The following is a 19,890-nucleotide window of genomic DNA, read 5'->3' on the forward strand; positions in this document are numbered from 1 at the left end:
CTTGAGTGGTAACATGAGGATTCACTCCTTTTTCAATCAAAAACTTCATTAAAAAGTACCAATCTTAACCTTTCAAATTGTGGGCAATGAAGGTATACCTTTGTTACTTGGGCTGGCAGTATCTGACAAAGAACTGGTGTAAACAGTCTTCTCACACACAAAATCAAGATTATTTTATTTCCCTTGCCACAGCTGCTTCCATTGCTGCTGTGCCCATAGCTGCTGCTTCCACTTTCCATTATTTTAGGAAAACATTTTCTAAAATAGTGTACAGTAAAAAGACCTTTTCTCGTAAATCAGGAAAAAGGGGTAAAAGCTTGGGCACTTTGAAAATCCTGCAGAACTCAATCAATTTCAGCCTTCAGCTCTTCAGCTTTAGTACAGGTGGCAATTCTTTCAAATTCCCATACTATTTGTGTAAGAAACCCACGTGATGATGTGATCTGCGCCGAGTATTTGCATGGTGATGACTTTCCTAAAAAACAAACAAGACTAAGTTTTGTTTATAACAAACATTCATCATCACACTCGAACGAATAACTAAACTTACCAGGCTGCGTGAAAGAGATGTTCAATAAGAGGCAGTCCAAAGTTCTTTGTGCTGATTCCTGAAGTTGCCTGGAACCTTGAAAGGACTGATCGCTCTTCACAGGTGTTGAGATTTTTGTAAAAAATATATATGTTCTGATAAGAATGAGTCTCCAGACATCATAAAGGTTTGGGGCAGCCACCAGTATATTATTTCCCAGCTGCAAAAAGTTTTTAGATATTTGAACAGAGATGTTCACAAGACTGAGTCCAAAACAGAACTGATCATTCAGAGCTGGAAGTGAAGTCATCAGAGGCGTCGAAATCTGGTGAGATTTCCCGGAAATGGTCTGCAAGAAACTGAGACAGTCAGTCAGCAAACCTTGCCACCCCCTGGTCTGGTGTAGTATTACAGTTCCCCAGGCCCTTTAGCTGTCTCCTAGACACACATGTGTGACAATATATTTAACCTATAAAGTTTTATTTTTACCCCTGCACCTATAGGTTACAGTACTACTGTACTACTCCGAGAACAATTTATCTTTCTTATCCGAGACAGGATATTTAGTTTCAAAACACCAATCTGTGCTAGTGATTAGGTTCTTTAACTGAGTGCTAGTTAAATGTAAAAAAGAAAACTACTTGGCCTCCAATTCTTCTACAATTTAAATATAAAGCAATAAGATTGTATGTACTTATAAAGAAAAAATTAAAAAGTAACAGAACTAACTCACTTTTTAGGGAATCAATATGCCAGAAACTTCAACCCTCTGAAATAAGAAAAACACTTCATTTATAAAGTTAGAATAACATTGTGAACCTCGCCCCGGACACTGACAGGCAGACACGTCAATGTCACCCACAAACACAGGTTTATTCTCCATTATTCTTTTACAATTCGCTCACCAACCCCAATACTCCTTAGTCCAGGCCACTCCAATGCCTTCTCTTTTCTGTTTCTCCTTTTCTCTTTCTCTCTCTCTTTCTCTCTCTCTTTTCTTCCCACCGCCTCCTTCCTCCTCCAGACGTTGCCACTCTTCCACCCGACTCTTGTCAACGACTGGAGGGAGGCGGCCCCTTTTATAGGAACCCGGACGGGCTCCAGCTGCTTCCTGGCAATCTCCCGCGGACACACCCCCGTGTGGCGGAAATGCCGGCTGCGCACCCGGAAGTCATCCGGGTGTCCCCTGTCGTCTTCCCCCCGGCACTTCCTGGTGTGGCGGAAGTGCCGGGCTCCTGGAATAAACAGGCACTGGGGTGCCGCCTGGCGGTGGCCACGGGTCCCTACAGGGCTGGGCTTCCAAGCCCTGTACCCGAGGCCCCCTGCATAACCAGGACGGACGCCCCCACTCGGTCTGGAGGAGGCACTCGCCCTCCTCTGGTCCTCCAAAGCGTCCCGGCCGGGCTCCAGCCCCAGCCGAGGACCGTACGGGATAAACCGGCATTGGGGCTCCGCCTGGCGGTGACCACGGGCCCCTACAGGATAGGGCTTCCATGCCCTCGACCCGTGGCTCCCAACAGAACCAGGACGGACACCCCCTCACAGTCTGGAGGAGGCACAAGCCCTCCTCACATCCTCCTGGGCGTCCCGGCCGGGCTCCAGCCCCGGTCGGGGACCACAACATATATAGAAATGGTCTTTGATTTAAAAAAAAAAAACACCTCCAAGTGAAATTCGGTCTTATTTATTACCCAATGATTCCCTGGAACTGTCTAATTTGAAAGCAGATATAAAAAGAGAATCATTCAACAGTTTCAAGAGGCATGATCATAACAACTTATATTTGAAAAATCTACACTTACCAACAGAAAAGGTATTTTTTCTTTGTTTACATTACAGAAGAAAAAAAATGAAATTGCTTACCTTTTGAAAAGAGTACAAATGCACGTATATGATGAAAAGATTAGCATTACTAGGTGGCTATAGATGAGATTTGTATATAGTCAGTTTTTCTCTGCCTACCTTTGAAAGACAGACTGACACGCCCTGTATATTTGGTAGAAAGCTCATAGGTAATAACTTGTTGATGTCTTACCTCCCCTTGGCAGAGACACACTATGGCGTTGAAATCTGTTCATTCAAATATTATTTTGTAAACGCTTCAACTAAACAGTTTTTTTTTTTTTTAAATAAGCCATTTGGTACAGCGGAAGCTTTGAAAAATAAACAATTACTTACAGTTTAAGACTTAAGTATTTCTTAGAATGGTACATTCATTTTAATAACTTTCCTTGCAATTTTAATTTAGTTTAAAATGTATCACAAAGAGCCAGATGCTTATGAGCTTTAAAGACAGCCTATATTCGTTAGTAGGAGATACATATTTTAATATTTATTTTCAAACTTGCTGAATGGCCTTGGACCAAACAGCGCTAGTGCTTTATTCAAAATGTAAATGGCACCAGCGCCTTTTAACAAAAGATGTTAAGGCTTTTTGCTAATTTTAACAAGAGCCTCCTCTTAGTAAATTAGTAAAACATTAGTAAAACAATGTCTTCCTTGAGAATGAATTTAATTTCTTATGATCTTTAAAATATAAATGAGCACTTATATATTTCTTAGAATGATACATGTATTTTAATAACATTCCTTATGATTTTTGAAAGTTGTCTGTCTATTTTTATGTAAACAAACTTGGTTTGATGTATATTAGTTTAATAAGTGCTGCAAAAAGCCGGGGGCTTATTTCTCTAATGAATGTGGGGCCAGACAGTTTTATGGTTTTATTTTATAACAGCACCTTTTTTCGAAAGGTGTTAAGATTTTTGCTTAACAAGAATTTTAACAAGACACTTCTCTCTCTCTCTCTCTCTCTCTATATATATATATATATACTGTGGCAGGACGCCCCTTCTAAATATGTTCCGAAGAGCATACATGGGCTCCTCAGTACCTCCCCTGGGACGCTTGGTGATAGCCTCCCTGGCAGATGATGGTGCCTCAGTTTCCCACAGGGCTCCATGGGAGATGGAGTTCTCCACAGCCCTGTTGGGATCTGGGGTGGCTGCCAGGGGGTGCTGCATGGGTCCCTGAACCGGCCTGGACAACTCTACAGCCCAGCCCGGAAGTGCAATCAGAAACAGTTGATCGAGCACCTGGATCACTTCCATGTGGGCTATAAAAAGGGCCAGCAAACACCATTCTGGGCCAGAATAGGGAGGAAGAGGATGAGGTTGCCAGGGAGGAGTGGTGGTGCCAGAAGAAGGGTTGTGTTTTGTGACTTGAGTGCTTGTGGGACTGTGTTATGCCTGTGGGGTTCACGGGGAAGACGTGCCCCACAGGTGAAGAAAAATAAAAGTTTTTGTAATTTTACACATGCCTCTGTGTGAGTCTGTGCTGGGTCGGGCGCTATATAGCGCCTTTATTCACAATACATATATATATATATATATATATATATTGCAAAACAAGACCGTATTAAAAAAACACTGCCAAATTGATGTTTTGGTAATTTTTCACTCAGAGTCAGAACCACCAGTGATACAACAAACATTAGGTAAGGTAAGTAGCTTGTGTATGATGTATCCTTTATCAAGACAAAGATAAATTAATGGTGTCATTGCAATGGAAATACACTGATTTTTTCATTTAACCCTAATTTCACCTTACTATAATTGTATAATATTACTTTGATATGTTGCAATAGGTCTGAACTATGGCAGATTCCAGGAGAACTTTCCTGATCAGAATGGCCTTGACAGTGTGTATTGCATTCACATTACATGCAGTAGATAGAGTAGTAATCTACTTGTACTTATATAATTTTTGATATGTCTGTTTTTACATTACAGTTAACTTCTGAACAACCATGCCAGTGATGCAGAAGATGCAGGAGGAGCTCACTAGCAAGCTTTCTAACTTCATTCAAAACCCTGCAAAGTACAAATAATGTTTATGTTGATGTTGACCTTCCTTTTTCTCACACCCTCAACACAGGAGAGTGTCTGAAGGATATGGATTCCATGATCTTTCAGGACCAGGAGCTTTGAGAGAAATTGGTAATTTCACAAAACATTTGTCACAAATTTTAAATGCAATTTGGGGTATTTGAGCAGTTGTTCTAAGAGATGTGTCCTAACGTCTGTTGTTTTCTAACAGGGGCAATATCTGTCTATTAAAGAAAGCAGGACAGTCAAAGAATCAGTGAGGAGAATAATTCCCTACCTAATGACAAATGCAGTTGCCCAGTTGTGTAGCTGGACAGGTGTGGAATAGAAAATCTGCTTCAAGGACCAAAACCTGAAAAGTCTCATCCACAGTATGTCTATTTTTACAGCCACTAACAAGAATCAATCCTGTAGATGCCAGAGTCAAAATATTATAAATGTGTCTTTATTATTTCAATGGTACTCTTGAAAAACACTGGGGTTAATGACAGAAGTTAACAACAAATATCTGTGTGATGGCCGGGGCAATCAGGAGACATTAAAAACATATTTGATTTGAGTCTGTAACAGCAGGTATACATTTATGGTACTAGTAAAGGTTATCTTTTTTTTTTTTTTAAATTCAGTTTTATAATCTCGGCCCATGCTCTAAGATATGATTGTGTTACATTTCCTTTTGGTTCCTCATACCAGATTAAAGACAAACTATTGCTTCAAGGTTATGGAACAGTCTTCCACTAACAATGAGATCTGCAGAATCTACAAGGAACAGTATGTCAAGAGTGTTTTGGGGGTGAAAAGAGTGTCTGAGAGAGTGATAATTATGAAGCTGGAAATTGAAGGTATGATGATGAATATTGGTAGTGCATATGCCTCACAAATTGGGTGTGCGATGGATGAGAAAGAAGATTTCTGGAGTGAGTTGAATTAAGTGATGAACAGTGTACCCAAGGGACACAGAGTGATGATTGGAGTGGATTTCAATGGACATGTTGGTGAAGGGAGCAGAGGAGATGAGGAAGTGATGGGAATGTATGTAATTAAGGAATGGAATGAAGAAGGTGGATTTTACAAAAAGAATGGACATGGCTGTGGTGAATATGATTTCAAAGAAGAGGGAGGAACATAAGATGATGTACAAGAGTGGAGGAAGATGCACACAGGTAGATTATATCCTATGCAGGAGGGTCAGTCTGAAGGAGATTGAACAAGAACAACATTTATTTATATAGCACATTTTCATACAAATAATGTAGCTCAAAGTGCTTTACATGATGAAGAAAGAGAAAAAAAGACAAAATAAATAAGAATTAAAAGTAGGGAACACTAATTAACATTGAATAAAAGTAAGGTACGATGGCCAAGGAGGAAAGAAAAAATAAATAAAATCTGCAGTGGTTCCAGATCACGAGACCATCCAGCCCCATCTAGACATTCACCTAACATAAATGACCTCAATCAGTCATCATTGTATTCAGGATTCTTATGGAAGAATATGATGATGACGGTCATGTGGAATTATGGCCTTTAATCCATCAATATAGGGACATCACGGTGCTTTGATTAGGTGGTGGTGGCATAGATTGCCACCACAGAAAACCAGAAAAAGCACAGAAGAGAAATTAGGGGTTAGTACAAATTTTGGAGCCACCATCAATAATAATGATAATTAATTTAATATACAGAGCATCATGATTAAGTTAAGATGAAGCTATGAGAAAGCCATGTTAAAATAATGAGTTTTTAGCAGTGCTTTAAAGTTCTCCACTGTATTAGCCTGGCGAATTCCTATTGGCAAGTTGAAGACTGCAAAGTGGTGGCAGGGGAAAGTGTAGTTGGGCAGCATAGGATAGAGGTCTGTAGGATGACATTGCAGATCAAGAAGAGGATGAGAGTGAGGGCAGAGCTGAGGATCAAATGGTGGAAGTTGGAAAAAGGAAGACTGGAAAGTTGAATTCAGGGAGGAAGTAAGACAGGCAATGGGTGGCAGTGACGAGTTGCCAGACAGCTGGGCAACAACAGCAGAAGTAGTAAGGATGACAGCAAGAAGGTTGCTTGGCATGACATCTGGAAGAGGAAGGAGGAAAAGGAAACCTGGTGGTGAAATGGGGAAGTACAGAAGAGTATACAGAGGAAGAAGTTGGCGAAGAAGAAGTGGGATAGTCAGAGAGATGCAGAAAGTAGAGTACAATGAGATAAGGCATACAGTGAAGAGAGAGGTGTCAAAGGCTAAAGAAAAGGCGTATGATGAATTGTATGAGAAGTAGGACAATGATCTGAACCAATTGGCTAGACAGAGGAACCAAGCTGGGAAAGAAGTGTGACAATGGTGAGGTCTGTGGTGGGAATGACAGATGCATTCAACATAGATGTGGGATTACATCAGGGATTGGCTCTGAGCCCTTTCTTTTTTGCAATGGCAATGGACAGGTTGACGGACAAGATTAGACAGGAGTCCCCATGGACTATGATGTTTGCTGCTGACTTTGTGATTTGTAGTAAGAAAAGGAAGCAGGTTGAGGAAACCCTGGAGAGGTGGGGATATGCTTTAGAAAGGAGAAGAATAAAGGTCAGTTTGGAACAAGACAGAATACATATGTGCGAATGAGAGGGAGGTCAGTGGAATAATGAGGATGCAGGGAGTAGAGCTGGCGAAAGTGGAGAAGTTTAAATACTTGAGATCAACAGTGCAGAGTAACAGGGATTGTGGAAAAGAGGTGAAAAATAGTGCAGGCAGGGTGTAAAGGGGAGAAGAGTGTCAGGAGTAATTTGTGATAAATGGGTATCAGCAAGAGTGAAAGGGGAATGTCTATAGGACAGTAGTGAGACCATCTATGTTAAATGGGTTGCAGATGGTGGCACTGACCAAACAATAGGACAGAGCAGGAGGTGGCAGAGTTAAAGATGCTAAGATTTGCATTGGGTGTGATGAGGATGGATAGGATTAGTAATGAGTACATTAGAGGGTCAGCTTAGGTTGGACGTTTTAGAGAGAAAGTCAGAGAGGCGAGATTGCGTTGGTTTGGAGGAGAGGAGAGATGCTGGGTATATTGGAAAAAGGATACTAAGTACAGAGCTGCCATGCAAGAGGAAAAGAGGAAGGCCTAATAGAAGGTTTATGGATGTGGTGAGAGAGGACATGCAGGTGGTGGGTATAACAAGAGTAAGATGCAGAGGACAGGAAGATATCAAAAAATATCAAAAAAAAATATCAACCCCTAATAGGAGCACCCGAAAGAAGAAGAAGAAGTGATGTTCAATTAATGAACTGCCCACAACAATATTTAATATTTAGATAAAACAAAAAATCATAGAGTAACTGAAGGGTGGGTTTCTATTAGCAAGTGCTCTCCTGCCACCTGAGGACTGACTGTCAGCCACTAGCTGCTGCCATTAATGGGCCACTAGGAGCCCAGCCAAAAGCTGATGTGCAAAATGTTAGAGCACCACTGGCAGCAGCCGCTGATAGACTGGTATTTGGCCACTAGCGGCCCACTAGTGGCCTGCTGGACTTTTGTTATTGGGTACCATGTATTCTTTGCCTATATCGTATGCTGCACCTCTCTGTTCCACCACTGTGTCTCTATGAACCCGAATGGGCTTGTTCCTGCTTTCATACCTAACACCCCTTCACCTGCTCTCAATATAAACTTTGCCATTCTTCCCCCACCATTCCTCCACACTCACAAATGATTGCAATCATTTAGGATTTTCTCCCTAAACCTGTTCTTAAGCCTTTCCTCTTTTCAATCTTTACCACTTTACCCTTGGCGGTGTCCTTCATACAAGGTGGCGCCAACTGGTGTGGCTGGCCATCTGCTTGTCTCACTAATCTATGTTTTATCTTTGTTTTTATGTATTATTTTACATAGATAGATAGATAGATAGATACTTTATCTCAACGGCCACTGTCCTATGTTCATGATTCTTTACTTAACATATTTTCTTGCTTGCTTTCCTCCCAATTTTCATCTCCTGATAGGATATTATATGAATCTCCACCTTTGTTTTATTCGTCTGCTGACTTCTTCACCTGGACACAGGTGTTCACCTGTATCAGTGAGCTGAATGCCTCTTGAAAACGCAAACGCACCCGCCGCCACCGTGGAAAAAGAGCCTGTATTACTGTTAAAAAACGCCGACTTAAGTCCCAGAGCTTAGATTCCCTGCGAGTCGTCTATGACCCATCTTCTCCTGAACAGGACTCCATCCCTGGTTCATGGGCGCAGGACACCGGATTTAATTTCTCCATTTCAAGGCAGCATCACTCTTCCTCGGTGTGCTCTTGGGGATTAAACGCTGCTAATCCGCTTGCTCACTCTTGCTCATCCCGCAGCTAGCTCTTCTACTTCTATCAAGGCTGCTCTCTTGAACATGAGATCAGTGTCTAATAAAACTTTTATTCTGCAAGATTTTTATTATCTCAAATAATCTGGATTTCTTTCTCATCACTGAGACCTGGATTGTAAATGGTGACTCTTCATGTTTTACTGACTTGGTACCATCAGGTTATTCATTTTTAAACTCTCCTCGGCTGATTAATCGTGGTTGGGGCATTGACACTGTTTTTAAAAGTATGATCTTGTGTCGGAGCCTTACAAGGGGTCCGTTTAGTAACTTTGAATTGCAACTTTTCGAAATGCACAGCTCCCCTTCTTTGTTGTTTGCTGTGGTTTATAGACCTCCTGTAATTAATGATATCTTCATTTCTCAATTCTCTGATCTCCTGGCTGATAGCATCCTCTCTCATGACAAAGTATGTATTGTTGGTGATTTTAACATTCACGTTTGTTGCCAAATCTATACTAATAAAAGGCAAAGCCCTCACTCACTCACTCACTCACTCACTCACTCACTCACTCACTCACTGACTCACTCACTCACTGACTCATCACTAATTCTCCAACTTCCCGTGTGGGTGGAAGGCTGAAATTTGGCAGGTTCATTCCTTACAGCTTCCTTACAAAAGTTGGGCAGGTTTTATATCGAAATTCTACACGTAATGGTCATAACTGGAAGCAGTTTTTCTCCATTTACTGTAATGGAGATGAGCTTGAACGCCGTGGGGGCGGAGTTTCGTGTGACATCATCACGCCTCCCACGTAATCACGCAGTACATAGAAAACCAGGAAGACCTAAAAAAAGCGCTGAAGAAAACATGCATTATATAATTGAGAAGGCAGCGAAACAATAAGAAGCGAGCGAGTGACATATACAACCATATTCATGACTTCTGCTACTTCGGAAACAAAGCACGATGTAAACCTACACTTTAAATTAAGTTCATAGACAGGCTGCCGCTGGCGTTTGTAATTTAGTGCCTGCCCATATAAGGCCGTCCGTCAGCGGCAATCCAATAGCAAACTCCACTAAATATTCACGGGTTAAGGACTGTGCTTATGCAGAGGAAGATGAGATGGTCAGGGTGGTGTTTGGTACAAACTCAGCGAAACTGCGAGAGAAAGTTTTAAGTGCCAGGACTAAGGTAACATTAAATACAGCCATGGACATAGCACGAGATGGCACCAGCACAGCTGGGAAACTTCGATGCATGTACACCGAGCGGCTCACGTGAACTGACGCAGTGCACAGATAAAAAGCAACAGTTCCAAAGAGCTGAACAAAAACCGAATTACACAATTGAAAAGGCAGCAAAAATATGAAGCGCTTGATACATACAAGCATATTCATAAATCCAAAACAAAGCACACGTTGGAAAAAGTCAATGTCCTGCTAAAGGAAGACAGTGTAAAGAAAAACCGTGCATGCAGTGTGTCAGGTCTCAGATAAAGAAGACGAGCTGTTTATTGATGCAGTAAGAAACGAATCGATGAATGAAACCTGTCATCTTTACAACGATTGACAAACACGGAATGTAACTTGAACACAACACATCCTACAAATACGAACCTGATTGAAAGAAATAATGATAATCAAATCCTTGATGACAGCAACACTCAGTAACACTCACAAAACAAATACTGTATATTGACAGTCATGTTACGTTATTTTTAAAATGTTCCCTTTTCTTTTTCTACCTTTTTTAACACACTACTTCTCCGCTGCGATACGCGGGTATATATATATGTATATATATATATATCCCGCTCTACATACTCGAATAATGGATACTTTATTCGCCATCAATGATTGTTTTGGTAAAGCCATACTCAGTGTATTCATTAGATGAACGGTAAAAAAGTAAGAGCGAGGGGAGGATGACTTATTGAGGCATGCAGGCTGTAGTGCGCGTCAACTCTATCTGAATTGCGCGATCACATTTGAAAAAATATATCTTTTCAAGTTCTATTTAGTCCATATGTGTCAAACTCAAGGGTCAGGCCACATCTGGCCCGGCGTAATTATATCCGCCCGCGAGATCACTTTATATACTGTATTATTGTTATTAAAGCCCGGGTATATGAAGCGCTGGTAACACAATAAACTACAGATCCCATAATGCAGCGCTTCAGCTGCGCTTTGGTGACTTCGAAGAACAAAAAAAGTCCGTCTACATGCGGCTCGAACCTTATGCATGTTTGGTAGCACATATCTGTGTGAGAAGCTCTTCTCAGTGATAAAGACTAACAAAACAGCACACAGGAGTCGCCTCACTGATGAGCACCTGCAATCCATCCTGAGAATCTCCACAACACAGAACCTCACACCAAACATAAACGAACCTGTGGCCAAAAAAAGATGCCAGGCGTCCAGCTCTAAAATGACATATGAGCAAAGAAAACTGAATGATTTGATTTGTTATTGCTGAAAAGAACACATTTCATTTATATTTCTAGGTTTTGTTATGCAGCATGTTCATATTTGAATTTGTATCATTTTGACAGGATATATTTTTATGGAGAGCAAAATCTTTTGGGATATTTAAAATCTAAGTTTATTTTTTATATAAAATTACATAAGAGTAAAGAAATGTGAATGTTTGTTCTTTTAACGCTTACTTTATTTCTAACTTGTATAATTTAGACAGGATAAATTTTATGGAGAGCAAAATATTATAAGTTGTTTAAGGTTTGAGTTGATTTATTCACGAATAATATTCCTGTCTGTTTTTACCATTCCTACCAAAGATATTTCTGTCGACTAAATAAAAATTCCTTCTATTTAAAATTTAAATAGAACTTGAACAAATACGATAGTTCATAATATCCACGCAGACTTGCACGTAAGAGCGGAGTCAACCGTTTTAACAAGCAGCGTATTGCACTGATAGGAAATAGCTGTGTGTGTATATATGTAGATATGTATGTATATGTATATATATGTTTATATATGTGTGTGTGTATGTATATATATATATGTATTTGTGTGTGTATGTGTGTATGTATTTATGTGTGTGTGTATATGTATGTGTATATATGTAGATATATATATATGTATATATATATGCGTATATGTATAGATATGTATATATATATATATGTTTATGTATGTGTGTGTAAATATATATATATATATATGACAACAACACTCATCACTCACAACAGTGACAAAACAATTACATTGACAATCATGTTACGTTATTTTCAAAATGTTTCCTTTTCTTTTTCATTGCTTCTTTAACACACTACTTCTCCGCTGCGAAGCGCGGGTATTTTGCTAGTAATATAATATAATGATGGATTTAAATATTACTGTAGATGTCCCTACTACTAATTGTGCTCAACACTGCTCTCTTTTTTTAAAAATTCTTCTATTATATCCGATTTTAAAACCATATTCTCTAGTCTTGATGTGCATGTCCAATATGATGGTATTGAGGATTCAGTCTTAGAATTTAATTCTTTTTGTAAAACGGTTTTAGACTCAATTGCTCCACTCAAGATACACTGTAATAAGGGAAGACCTGCTCCCTGGCTAAATGAAACTATGTGATCGCTGTTCCGTGCCTGTCGAACTGCAGAACGGCGTTGGAAAAAAGATGGACTGATTGTTTCTAAACAGATTTTTAGGACTTCTCTATTTAACTTCCAGGTTGCAGTTAAGAAAGCTAAACATGATTTATTCCCTGATTTAGTATATCCCGTCATTCTAAGAATCCTAGGGTCTTATTTAATTCAATTAATGCAGCCATTCACCCTCATTCTGTGATGGGATTAAATAGCACCTTTCTTTCATGTGAGCAGTTTCTTTCATTCTTTGTCAGTAAAATTGATCAAATTTGCTGTGGTATTGTTTCAACTGGCTATGAACTTCCTACTGTTAATCATGGCATTGTCTTGGAATCTTTTGATCTTGTCTCACTTTCAGAGTTAAAAAGAACTATTGACACCCTTAAACCAGCTCTCAGTCCTCTTGATATTGTACCGTCACGCCTCATAGTGGAAGCCTTTGATGTTTTGGGTCAGTCTTTACTAGTCGTTATCAATGGTTCTATTAGTGAGGGAGTTGTGCCCTCATTCTTTAAACATGCTGCAGTACGTTCTTGTCTAAAAGAGGCAGAATTAGATCCTGGAGTTTTAGCCATTTTTTTCCCCGATTTCCCAATTGCCTTTTTTGGCTAAAATATTAGAAAGAATTATTTATAATCAATTGGTTGATCACCTTAACTCCAATAATTTATTTGAGATTTACTAATCTGGCTTTAGGCATTATTATGGTGTTGAGACAGCCCTCCTTAAAGTATTCAATGCCATCTCTATTATTACTGACTCAGTCCTTGTCCTCCTTAACTTGTCCGTTGCCTTTGACACTATTGACCATGAGATAATGCTGTTGCAGCTTGAACATCCTGTTGGGCTTAAAGGGGCTGCTCTTAACTGGTTCAGGTCATATACAGTAATCCCTCCTCGATCGCAGGGTTAACATTATACAAAGTTACTGTCTGTTATACCTGCATTTTTATCACTCTTTAATCTATCTATATCTGTTTCTTTGAGACAGATACAGTACTGTATATTTGAAGGTAGTGCAAACAGCAAACCCTATACAAAGTTGACTGGCTACATTAAGAAACAACAGTATATTAAAAAATTGTACTTATATATAAAATACATTTTATAAAAAAATATATTTTTAAATGTTCTTTTAGCAAGGATGCAACAAATATACCTGAAAAGATGGGTATATTTTGTAAAAGATGCTTAGAAATTTAAAAAAAGTTATATTTTTGGTATATAAGCAGAAGACTTTGGTATGTAATGGCCACAACATACTTGCCTATCTGTAGCATTTCAGCAGTGGCACTTTCATTTTATTTTATTTCGCAGTTTTCTGCAGAGAAATATGATTAAAAATAACATTTTACCTGAAAAGTATGTCCATTCAACCCTCTATTTAATTTTATCCGTTTCTGCAAGGAAATATGACTAAAAATAAAAAAATTCCCTGAAGAAAACACAAAAAGAAAGACCAACAGTATATCTGTTGCTCCATCTTCATTCAAAACCACTCCAATCCCCCCAAAACCTTCAAAGCCCAGACCAACCTTGTTGTTCAGGCTACTACTGAAGATACTGTTTGAGGCAAAATTTTAAAAATGATTATGATAATAATCTAACTAGCACATGCTCAGATTGCACAAGTACTAACTTTTACATTATCAGTAGAATTTGACAACATTACACAAAAAGATGTTTTTTTCTAAGAAACAATTTGAAATCATACTGGTCTTTTATAGTAACTTTCTGTAAATGATCATAGAAACACAATATCAAATAGGATTTTTCAAAACATTCACATGTAAAACATTGGTATCTTAATGGCAAGTGCCACAAAATAAGCTATAGAAATAACTTTCAGTATACAGTAATCCCTCCTCGATCGCAGGGATTTGCGTTCCAGAACCCCCCGCGATAGGTGAAAATCCACGAAGTAGAAACCATATGTTTGTATGGTTATTTTTATATATTTTAAGACCTTATAAACTCTCCCACACTGTTTATAAATATTCCCCGCAGAGTTATACAGCATAAACCCTTTGTATTCTCTTAGATATTAGGTAAGATTCATTGAAATTATGTATGTAAGCACACTGTTTATATACAGTAAAACCTAAATATTATTTTAAAGATATCGAGTGTCTCCGATATCACATATGTTACAGCCATTACGATAGACAGGCCACCAGCAATAAATACGTACAATTCAAGGAAAATTGTATACAGTAAATTTGTGTACAGTGACACTAAACATACTGTATGTACATGTACTAAGTACTGTAAGTAGAAAATTAATTATGGTTACTCACCAACAATAACCAGGTTTCCATCCAAGGAGTTTTTGCGAAAAAATATTTAGCGCTTTAAATTTTAGCTGATGGAAATGCTAATTATCGATAAAATGTTGTACATGTCGACATAATATTTTTCCGTTTAACTTTAGCGCATAAATTCCATATCGATACTTCAGATGTCGCAAAAACTACATTGGAAACACTTTTTGTCGGAAAAAAGGGCTTTAATGCAAATAAATGTGTCACATGATACATTTTCATCACGTGCAATCAAAACGAGAATAGCGGAGCGGTTCGCATGGTCTGATGAAGAGACTCGTTATTTCTCGTGATGAGCCAATGCAGTAGCGGATAGGCTGGGTCTCCTGCTACTAAAAGGGGTACCTGAACTCCCTCCACATCAACTGTAGCCTGGGGTGTCTCTCAGGATGTCTAAATAATACAAAAACCGCAAAGGTAATTTACTGTGCCAGTCAAAATATTTAATAAACCGTGTGTTTCATTATCTAAACATTTTTTTCTTATTATTAAATGGCAGATGTTTTAGCATATATGAGAAATTCTCTCATTAATATTAACTTTAGTTTTTTTGATTAAACGTCGTTATTTTGTATTAATTCAAATTTCAGTTTTAATTAAAAACCTTAAGGGAAGCAGGTTACAGTACTAATTCAGTTGTTATCACACTGAGAAGGGATGTTGAAAGGTAGGCTCACCTGTACAGATCCGATGCTGCAAACACAGCTGCATCATGGGCACTTCCAGGAGTGCCAACGCAAATGTCTCGTTTCATGCACCTGTCATCAACAAGGGCCTGGAGAACAATAGATGTCTACCCTTTGCGATTAATGTAATCGCGTAGCCTTCCGTCGGGGAAGAATAGGCACATGCGCCATCCAGCACCGTAAATCTGTGGCACAAGATGCACCAAGGAATTGCGGTATGCAATTTCATTGGCCTCCGCTACAGTCGGAAGTCTGATATAATGCCGCATTAATTTTTCTTTAATAGCGGTGCACACAGCATATACACATCGATGGACGGTAGTTTTACTAACCCCGAAAGTTTCTCCAACTACTCTATACTCGGCGCAGGTTGCCAGCTTGTAAAGGGTGATGGCAATCCGCTTTTGGGTTGGAACTGGTGGTCGGTGACAACCTGTGATGGGCGCAACATCAGGACTGATGAATCCACACAACATCTCAAACGTTGGCCGTGTCATTCTAAAATGTTGCAGCCAGAGATTTTCTGTGAAGTGTCTCCCCACCACCTCCTCCCAGAAGGTCTTATTCCGTCGTCTCTCCCATACCCGTGGGTTTCATCGCACTGGGGTACTTTCTTCGAGCTCTAGGGCTATCAGACAAGCAACTGCTTCATTCTGCTGTCGTCTTCGGATATTATGTACAATTCCAATTATTTGTGAAACTGAAATAACAGTAAGCTGGCAAATTTTAAAAAACTGTCTGAATAATCTCTCCATTTCTTTGTTTCTTTGTTTAGTGGAGGGGGTGTAACGTGGAAAACAAAAGGTAGATAATTTGCGACATACACAAAATTATGTATGGAAACGGCTCAAGGGCAGATTTTTTTTCGCGATACAACAAAACTTATACGACAGTTCGTTTTGGAGGGGATGACGTCATCACGCATACCATTTTATCGATAAAAAGCCAGTTGGATGGAAACAGGCTGGAGACAGCAAATTTCGCACATTTTTTTACGTATATTCTGTTTGTCGATATCAAAATGTCGCAAAAAACTGGATGGAAACTTGGCTAATGACATGATGACTTGTCCGATAACGATGAGTTTAGTTTTACTGTACAACAAAGGAGAGCATTACAGCTCTTCTAAAGGAGCCTCTTCAGGCGACTGTGTAGCACTGCCGTTGTTCTTCTTCCGGAAGTCTTCAATCCAAATCCATAAAGCAGATTCCATCCAGATTACTGCCTTATTACATCCACTTACAACTCGTTTTGCACCCTGGTTAAAAGGACACTGCCGTAAATCTTATATTCCTTTCCTACTTTTAAATAAAAAGAATCGTAGCCTCATTGATGCCGTAATGGTGTCCTACAGCGGTGTAGCTTTTCCCTTCCTTCAGCATGTCCAAAACTTTTACCTTTTCGGCAATCGTTAACATCTTCCGTTGGTGCTTGGGCACGGCCCCAGAAGCAGTAGCAAGAGCAGATCGTTTTGGAGCCATAATGAAGGGCTTGACTACGCACAGAGATAAACAAAAAAGAGCACAAAAGTGAACTCTTTACACAGCAAAACATGTTGATGCTGAATGAGCAAGACGAAACTTCCTGGTTAATGCCTCAGAATCGAATTCGGCACTCCGTCGCTGAGCCATTCAGCACACAGAAACTTAATTGCATGCTCTGATTGGTTAGCTTCTCAGCCATCCGCCAATAGCGTCCCTTGTATGAAATCAACTGGGCAAACCAACTGATGAAGCATGTACAGGAAGTAAGAAGATCCATTGTCCGCAGAACCCGTGAAGCAGCGAAAAATCTGCGTTATATATTTAGATATGCTTACATATAAAATCCGCGATATAGTGAGGGATTACTGTATATCTAAAAACACACAGTATTTAACAAACAATAATGATTTTCTCTATAAAAGAACCAATACAGTGGAACCTCGGTTCACGACCATAATTCGTTCCAGAACTTTGGTCGTAAACCGAGTTGGTCATGAACCGAAGCAGTTTCCCCCATAGGATTGTATGTAAATACAATTAATCCATTCCAGACTGTACAAACTGTATGTAAATATGTAAATATATGAAAAGATTAAGCACAAATATAGTTAATTACACCATAGAATGCACAGTGTAATACTAAACCAATGTAAAAACATTGAATAGTATGTAAATATGTAAATATATGAAAAGATTAAGCACAAATATTGTTAATTACACCACAGAATGCACAGTGTAATAGTAAACTAATGTAATAACATTGAATAACACTGACACAAAACACCCAGGCTCCCTGCTCAGCCTGCTCGTGCGCTCTCTCTCTCTGTATCACACACACACACACACACACATACACCAACCACCCCCTCCCCCTCCCTTCCCTGTCATCAGTATGTGCTTGCTCATTTCTCTGCTTGCTTGCCACGCGCTCGCTCTCTGCGCTTGCTCACTCGCCCTCTCTCTCTGTAGCACACACACACACACACACCACCCAACCTCTGTCAGCAGCATGTGCAGCAGTTTTTTTTAAATGAATTTTAAGCACAGTGGAAAAAAAGGAACATTAGAACAAATCTGAACTTTAAAAACCAACCATAAGCAACCAAAAAAAATTGCAGGAGTTCATGCTAATAGACTTACAGACCGATAGCTGTAAACACTTATTTTAAAATGAGTTTTAAGCACAGCGGAAAAAAAGGAACATTTGAAAAAAGAGAAAAGTAACATTGCAACTAATCGCGCTATGAACAACTCAATCTGTAAACACTTTCATGAGTTTTAAGCACAGGGAAAAAAGCGAACATTTGAAAGAAGAGAAAAGTAACATTGCAACAATTCACGCTACTAACTAAAAAATTACCTTTTGAAAAATCCGTAATACAAAACCACCAAGAAAACTAACCTTGCATGAGTCGAGTTCTGGCATGAAGTGTTTTGCTTCAGGTGTTTTCTCTTGTGATTTCTTGGGTTTCTGGTGTTTTTAGCTGTTTAGCTGGTGGGAGCGAAAGCCTCATGCAGCCATTCCAAAAAGAAAGTCCTTGTGACCCAACCCTTCGTGTTTACACTCCACATTACTGGCAGTCTGGCTTTGTTTATATTGTGCTGCTTGAAAGCACAAGGGTTCTTAGATTGGTAAATGAGTAAACTGGTAAACAGTTTTTCCAACTCTTGTAATTTCTTTCTTTACTTCGATTTCAAGTTTCTTCAAAACTTTCTTCTCACCACTCTTCACTTGCTTAGAAGCCATAGTTAACTGCAAAAGCACACAAAATACTGTAGAGCACAAAGAGAGTACAGGTAACGCATGCACGTCTGACTGAGAACAATGAACAGGGCTCTTGCAGGCACGCGGCTCGCTCGCTCTCTCTCGCTTTCTTCTCTCTCTCTCTCTGTCTCAGCCTGCCTGTGCCGGGGTGGAATTGGGGGGATGGTTCGCTTGCACGTACTGCCTGCAGATAGGCAAGCAAACACATGCAGCAATCTCCCCCTCCCCCTCCCCAGCAGGCACGTGGCTCGCTCGCTCGCTCGCTCTCTCTCTCTCTCTCTCAGCTCAGCTCAGGCACGCAAGGGAAACTGGCTTGTTCGTATACTGAGTGTGTGGTTGTAAACCGAGGCAAAAGTTTGGCGAACTTTTTGGTGGTGAACCGAGTTGTATGTGAACCGAGACGTTCGTGAACCGAGGTTCCACTGTATTTTAAAGCTTACAGACACTATGTTGTGGATGAAATGGGGAAAGCAGATGAATTATATGTTGTCACATACTCCACACAGAGCCATAGCAAGGTTTGGGGAACCACCCGTATAACTGGTTTCCTGGCTGCAAATTGCAAATAAAAGATAACACTGACATGCACAAACAGGAGTCCAAAACAGAACTGAGGGAATAGGGGAAAGGTGGAAGCTTTTAAAAGGTAAGACAGGAAGTGAAGTCAAAGGGGCCGGTATCGTAAGGGTCTTCAGCCATAGGCTTGAGGCTGGACATGAAATCAAAGGGGCCGGAGCTGACAAGGTCTTCCTTCATAGGCTCGGACCTGGAAGTGATGTCAACAGGGCCAGGTGGAATCTCCCATGAATGGTCTGCAGGAAAGTGAGAAAAAGAATCAGTGCACTCTGCCACATCCCAGTCTGATTTGGAATTGCCCTTACTCAAGCCCTTTGGCTGCCTCCCATGCGCACATGTGTGACAATGTCAATAAGACGTCAAAAGTACAAATGAACATCTTAGCCGTTTTCAGGAGCAGAGACGTATGTCAAATGTCCATACATCTATTATCCAACCCGCTATATCCTATCTACAGGGTCACGGGGGTCTGCTGGAGCCAATCCCAGCCAAAACAGGGTGCAATGCAGGAAACAAACACCAGGCAGGGCACCAGCCTACCACAGTATGTCAAATGTATATATGTGTTTTTTTGAGTAGTGTAGGCATGTGAAGATTCAGTAAGAACATAGGTTCACATAGTGGTGCTGCCAGGTATCAGATGTCTGGGATTCCTTCAAAGGGATTTGTATTTTTCTTAAATTTCTCTTTAAAGTACAAAATTATCCACTGATCTACAAACAGATATTCTTA

At 39.9% G+C, this 19,890-nt stretch overlaps 1 long non-coding RNA gene across 1 annotated transcript; it reads right to left on the reverse strand.

The window, feature by feature from the left end:
• Positions 1–774: 774 nt before the first annotated feature.
• On the reverse strand, positions 775–18,255 carry LOC120540695. Its single transcript, XR_005635839.1, has 3 exons — positions 18,220–18,255; positions 1,263–1,298; positions 775–878 (listed from the first exon to the last, which is right to left on the reverse strand). It is a non-coding gene; the product is annotated as an uncharacterized LOC120540695 (long non-coding RNA).
• Positions 18,256–19,890: the final 1,635 nt, after the last annotated feature.

Source organism: Polypterus senegalus, chromosome 12 (assembly GCF_016835505.1).
Source record: "Polypterus senegalus isolate Bchr_013 chromosome 12, ASM1683550v1, whole genome shotgun sequence".
Taxonomy (NCBI): Eukaryota; Metazoa; Chordata; class Cladistia; order Polypteriformes; family Polypteridae; genus Polypterus; species Polypterus senegalus.